Here is a 7,188-nt window from a genome sequence, read left to right as displayed (position 1 = left end):
TTCGGACTTTGTGCAGAAAAGGTGGTTTGGGTACAAAAGTTTTGGTACTTGTGTCAAATGGTGAAGTATTTGTGTTTAAGATATCTTCTTTGGATTTTGATAAATCAGTTCCTGATAATGTTGCATCTTTGGGCATTTCTGGCCCTTGATAATTTTTCCCTGAACGAAGAGTGATAGCTTTCACCTGCTCTTTCGGATTTTCTTCCGTATGGCTGGGAAGACTTCCCTCTTTTCGGGATGGAATTGACTTAGCAAGTTGACCAATTTGAACCTCCAAATTATGGATGCTAGATGAGTTGTTTTTAATAAGCTGATCGAATTTATTTTCGATCCGTTTAAAACCATCGTCGTGATTACTTATTTTTCCACTGATAGCATCTATAAACTTGTCGATTTTAGAAGATAAAGTGCTAATCGTATCTCTTGACTGATTTTGATAATTAGTGGTACGATTTTGATTAGCACTTGCATTATTGTTATTGTTATCTTTCCAGTTAAAGTTAGGATGATTCCTCCATCCAGAATTATAAGTATTAGAATAAGGATTATTAGTTTGGTTTTGCCCTTGGACAAAATTTACCTGTTCTATCTCACTCATGTTTTCGTAATCCACATCCGTTTGGACTGGATTACCATTGGTATCGCGTGGTGCCATAAACTTGTCAATTTTGTGCGATAAAGCAGAAAATTGGGATTGTAGCATCGCGACTGTATCAAGTTCAACTATACCTTTAACTGATGGTGTGGTTGAGGATGATGGTTTTGCTACCGGTATATGTCCACGTTCCGCGGGCCACATACTGCTGTTGATTGCCATTTCCTCCAAAAGCTCTCTCGCTTGGGCTGATGTTTTCTTCATAAATAGCCCTCCCGACATAGCATCTAATGAACCCCTAGTTGTAGGATTTAGTCCATTGTAAAATGTTTGCATTAAAAGTTCAGCGGGTAATTGGTGGTGTGGGCATAAACGTTGAAGTTCTTTAAAACGTTCCCAAGTTTCATAAAGAGTCTCATTATCATTTTGAGAAAAAGATCTTAACTCCTTTATGACTCTTGCGGTTTTTGCTAAAGGAAAATATTTTGATAAAAATGCTTGGGCTAATTGTTCCCAAGTGGCAAAAGTTGCGGCTGGCATGGAAGTTAACCATTCTTTGGCTCTATCCTTCAAAGTGAAAGGAAAGAGGCGAAGTTTGATTGCTTCTGCAGTCACATCTGGGATTTTAAAAGTGTCACAAATTTCAAGGAAATTTGTTAAATGGGTGTTAGGATTTTCGTTAGGTAGCCCGTAAAATGTTACATTATTTTGCAACATATTAAGCAAAGATGACTTAATTTCAAATTGGTTTGCGGTGATTCTGGATCTAACGATACTATTGGTCACACCGGCCACACCTGGCCTAGCGTAATCCATAAGTGTTGGTGGGTCTGCCATTTTTTCTGGCTCGGTATATGTTTTTATTGGGGTCTTATTTTTGTTTTTCTTGTTTTTCTTGTTCTTCCTAATGGTTTTCTCAATTTCTAGGTCTATAGGGTCTGGTACAATTCCTGAACTTCGAGAACTGCGCATGAACCTGAAATCTTGCACGAACCGAAACTACCTACGAAACAGAATTCGAAAAAAATAAATAAATTAGTAATTTGAAAATTATTAAATTACAAAAATTAAAATAAGTATGAATAAACCTAGATTCGAAATAAAACACGAAAAATCTAAAATTTTGTCAAAAATTTTGGCGTTCCCCGGCAACGGCGCCAAAAACTTGTTGAGCGATTTCCGCAAGTGCACGGTATACGCTTGTAGTAATAAAAGATATCGAACCCACAGGGAACGCTTTTTAACTAAAACTTTATTTAATTTAGTTTTAATCACGTGTTTAGGTTTAATAACAGAAATTCGTTTAATTGATTGAATTGGTTTGGGTAAATTAGGATTAGATAAGAATATTATATTGAGTTTAGAGAACAATTCTGTCTTGAGATTTTGATTACAAGAGAGATGCTTCCGTAGTCAGAATAAATAGAAGGTATAAAACTTATTTTCATAAAGCAAAGAAAACAACTTCAACTTTGGAAAGACTATGGACATGTAATAATATAGGAATTTATTCAATTGAATGGCTTTGAACCGTAGAAATCTCTCTGGATCGGAGCAGATTGCTACCTTAATCAAACTAGTATTTTATGTCTGATAAGCCGCGATCAGCGATCATATCATTCATAAAAACTAAATCTGTCAAGTGTTCAACAAAGTTCTTATATGAATAAGATGGAATAGAACGTTTTAATAAAAACACCAATTTATCATTTTGAAAATCATTTTGTCAGAACAATATCAAAATAACAACAGAAAGAATGTATTGAATAAATAAGTATATCATTAATGAAATGTGAATCTTCACAAGTTAACAGAGAAGTAGAAACTTGGAGAGCATTGCAACGAAAACTTTGAGATCCGGATTGTCAATCTTTCCCTCAAACTCCGTAGGTTTGTCAGACCCCATACGCTTCAGCTGTCAATTCTTCTCGCTGAATCTTCGGAATAGAGACTGGTCAGTCCACTACCAGAATGAAAACTTATCTCTGATCTACCTTTGAAACTAAACTAATACTGTGTTTATAACTAATCTAATAACAACTTGTGTACAGCAAGTTTGTTTACAGAAATGAAATCTAACTTTCTGACTCTTTTCTGAATCAGAAACTCAACATAATAACTCTTTTCTCTAACTTTTCTAACTTAACCAACCTCTCTAATTTCTGAAATGGATCACTTATTTATAGTTGTTGAAGGGTTGTAAATGATGGGTCGTGTCCGCTGGTGAAGGGTCGCTTTTATCCAAATGAACAGACGCGTTTCTCGGATTAAAACATGTGAAATATGTGCAGAATGCTTCGCTGTCGCGACTGAGATTCTGAAAATCTCAGTCGCGACAGGGGGTACAGGGGCGAGTTGAAGATTTCGTTCTTCTTTCGTGACGCCTTTCGTAAGTCGCGACTGAGATTATGAAAATCTCAGTCGCGACAGAGACTTGTCTTCCTGTCTTTCGACTGCTTCTCGTCCTCCTTGAGCGTTCTTCTGAATGATATGCATTCTTGGTACGTTTTTTAGGTTTTTCCTCCATTTTAGCTTTGTTTTAGCTCCGTTTTAGCTCCTATTTGGATTTAACCAAATAATTAAGTACCTTGCATCAAAGAAGTAAATAAAGACGTAAAAGTATTCCAAATGAATATAATTAGCACGATTTCAATGTAAATTTAACGTATTTATATATGATATTTTAGGTATATTTTGGGCTTAACAATAGTGGACGTATTCCCACTCTTACCTCTTTACGCTTAGAAATTTCTGGTATTCAAATACTCTCTTCTCTAAAATTCCCAAACTTCTCAAATTTCTCTGAAAATCATGTCGGATTCTCAGAATCTCTCCGGAGGCTGTTACAACGACGATAACCGCTCCGATGAAAACCCTCCATCTCCTACTCAGCGGGAATATAGCGAGACTCCCACCAAGTCTCAAAAAACTAGTCAGCATGACCACTCTAAGGTCACTACACCGAGGAAGAAAACCAAGGCTGACCAAGCTACCTCCTCGAAAGGGAAACAAAAGCAGGACAAGGCAAAGAAACCGGTGGAACGCACCTACTCCCTAGTCTACGAGAGTGTAAGGGGGTATAAGGTTGACCACTCCCGCTGGTTTTCGAAGGGATTTGTGGAAGCTGAGCAACCCTTCTGTGAGTGGATCTCAAAGAACGGCTGGACCGAGCTATTCTCGGTTCGAGAAGCTACCTATCCTGAGTTAGTGAAGGAATTCTACGCTAACCTAAGAGCCGCTGATGATAACCGGGACTACATGGTCACCAAGGTTCGAGGGAAGGATATCTTCATCAACCCTGCTTACCTTGCCTCACTGCTCAAGCTGAAAAACGAAAGAGCTCAACTCAGAAAATCAGGTGACCAAGATAAAACTAACTACACTGTTGAGTTCTGTAAGCCAGCCGGTCACATAGGAGAGATATCCAGCACTTCCATGGGTCAGAATCAAAAGATGGCCCATTATATCCTGACAAACTTTCTCTTCCCCAAGATCAACGCTACTTCCTCAGCGTTGAACTTCGAGCAATGCTTCATTTGGCATATGCTGACCTACCAGCCTCTCAACATGCCAATCTTTATAATCGGTGGGTTTCAAAGAAGTACTGGAACCCTTAGGTTAGGCTCCATTATTACCAGAATCCTCAAGGATCACCGGGTGAGCTTGGTTGAGGAAATCCACACCTGGGGTACAGAAATTACTGCAGCTGTATTGTTTGGTCTGGTCTATGATCAACCAATTGTGCCTAAGAAAGGAAAAGGGGCCACTGTTTAGGAAACAGAGGGGATGCTGACCAGAAAAAACTAACTACACTGTTGAGTTCTGTAAGCCAGCCGGTCACATAGGAGAGATATCCAGCACTTCCATGGGTCAGAATCAAAAGATGGCCCATTATATCCTGACAAACTTTCTCTTCCCCAAGATCAACGCTACTTCCTCAGCGTTGAACTTCGAGCAATGCTTCATTTGGCATATGCTGACCTACCAGCCTCTCAACATGCCAATCTTTATAATCGGTGGGTTTCAAAGAAGTACTGGAACCCTTAGGTTAGGCTCCATTATTACCAGAATCCTCAAGGATCACCGGGTGAGCTTGGTTGAGGAAATCCACACCTGGGGTACAGAAATTACTGCAGCTGTATTATTTGGTCTGGTCTATGATCAACCAATTGTGCCTAAGAAAGGAAAAGGGGCCACTGTTTAGGAAACAGAGGGGATGCTGACCAGAAAGGGAAAGAAAGTGAGGAAAGATCAAGCTGACAAACAGAACAGAAATAGGAAAGCTGTTTAGTCCTCTTCAAAAGATAATGTTTCTCCACCGAAGAAAGTTCGATTTGTATCCAGAGGAACAAAGCCTCAAGTGGCACAAGGACAAGCTGAGCCTAAGTCAGCAGAAAACCTCAAAAGGCAAGCTGAGCCTGAGGAAGAAGGAGAAAAAGAGGACACTACTGATGAGCAACCTCTTAGGAAGAAGAAGAAAATCTCTTCTGGGTTAAGTCCTATCAACGTTGCCCCACTTGGAGTCGTCATTTCTGAAGACTCTCATTATGTGCGAAGTCAGGGAATTGTTCTTGAGAAAAATCCCACTGACCAAGATCAAGAAGAATTGGGTGGTCAGTTTGATGCTGAGGAGACAGCAAATGTTGAGCAACATGAGCCATCAGATGTTGACCAACATGAAACAACCTACACTAAGCAGGTTGAAGAAGAAGCTGAGCCAACAGCAAAGGATCACACTGATCAAGGGGCAACTTCACCTACTGACTCAATTGAGTCCATTCCTGCTGACCCCTCTCCTCAAAAGACTAAGAGATTAAGGAGACTTAAGAAGAAGGCACATAAATCCCCTGTCATTGACCTTATGGGTGACTCACCTCTGTGGGATCCGATCACTGACCCTTCAGATATGCAGTTTAAGTTCTTCTCAAATCCCACTGAGTCTCCACCAGAGCAACAGGAAAAGCAAGCCTCTGTTTCTCAGCCTAAGAAACATGCCGACTCAATTGCTCCTCTAAGCCAAGGTGATACCGAGCAAGTGCTCGAAGTTCCTGCTCCTCAACATATTGAGCTAGCTAAGGAAATACATGCTCAGGTCAGTGCTGAAACACCTCAACCTCCTCAAACCAGTCAGCTTCAGCCTGACTCTGAGCAAGTAGATAATTCTACCGATCAACCTCTTCCACAAACACAAGTGCAGAATATCAACCAGTCAGCTCCTGTTGGCAATATCAACTCAAGTCCAGCCGCTGATCATGCTGGCACTTCTAATATTGAGCAGAACCAAACACCTCCACCATCCGGTTCTACTCGTACTCCGACAACTGAGCCAAATAATGATGGATCCTACTCTTATCTGAATGCCTCTGAGTCTGGTCGAAGAATCATTGACTCCGCTCAAGCTCTACTCCAGGACCTCCATCAAACCAATGCTGATGCCGGTGGGTCAGTTCCTGTTGAGCCAACTCAACTTTCGTCTGTCACTCAGCTTCTCACAGAAATCAAAGGTCTTAAGGATCTTCTGAGTGTCATGACTTCACTTCAGTCTCAACAGCCCATACAGGAATCACGGTTTTGATCACATGGACCTTAATGACCATGCACTATTTGGTCATTCACCATTAGATCTAGGTTTATTAGAATCCTAAGGTGGAGATTCAAAGCATCCTGCGGCTTAGATTTAATAAGTCGAGATCTAACGGTGAATGACCAAATTCACTTGGTCATTAAGGTCCATGTGAATATTCCTGACAGGAATCAATAACAAAGCTGGCCGAACTCCAGCTGACAATGGTCAATCACATGAACTCTCTTTAGGGTCAACTTCACACCCTGTCAGATGCGAACTCTATGTATGCAACTTCTGCTGAAGTTCAACAACTTTTCACCCAGCTTCACTCTGAGCAAGCCAGAACCAATGAGCAACTCTCTTCCTCCTCCCAATGCTCCATTGAGCAAATCAGTGAGGTTGTCCGTCTACTCAACTTGAGTAAGGAAGAGATGGAAACTGACCAACTCAAGACGAACGAAATTCTGAAGTACTCTCGAGTCACTTTCAACCATGTGCGCCACTCGAATATTCAACGTCAGTATTATGATTCGGCTTTGCTAAAGATGTTTCATCAAGCTTATGCCATGCTGACTAATACTATCCACTGGGTTGGGAAGTCTCAAGAATACATCCTGAGTATGCTCAGTGCCTCGGCTATAAGGATCCCCAGTTCTATTCTGGATGATGGTATTCCCATCTTTGACGGTCTCAATAAAAGCACTAAGAACCTTAAGACATTTTCTGCAAGATTAACTCGTGCTGCCATCGAAGACACCTTCGTTCCTCCTCCACCTGATGCTGACAAAACGGGGGAGAAAGAACAAGCTAAAAGAACTCAACAATCAGGAGAAGCATCAGCAAGTCAGCAGAAATCCAAGGGAAAGGGAAAAGCTAAAGAGCATGATGTCCAACTTAACTACAAGAAGAAATAGCTTGACTAGGATTGCTAGATTTAGTTTTGATAAACTTGTAGTCTTTTCCTTATGTATTTTGTTGTGCTGACCCTTAATACAAAACTATGCATGCATCTACCTTTTTCAAAACT

General features: G+C 40.5%; 1 non-coding gene across 1 annotated transcript; it reads left to right on the top strand.

Moving 5' to 3' along the window:
* The first annotated feature begins 947 nt into the window (after window positions 1-947).
* LOC136231620 (small nucleolar RNA R71) lies at window positions 948-1,054 on the top strand. Its single transcript, XR_010689991.1, has one exon. It is a non-coding gene; the product is annotated as a small nucleolar RNA R71 (small nucleolar RNA).
* Window positions 1,055-7,188: the final 6,134 nt, after the last annotated feature.

Source organism: Euphorbia lathyris, chromosome 5, assembly GCF_963576675.1.
Source record: "Euphorbia lathyris chromosome 5, ddEupLath1.1, whole genome shotgun sequence".
NCBI classification, from domain to species: Eukaryota; Viridiplantae; Streptophyta; class Magnoliopsida; order Malpighiales; family Euphorbiaceae; genus Euphorbia; species Euphorbia lathyris.
This window is presented reverse-complemented; position numbering and strand designations above follow the sequence as displayed.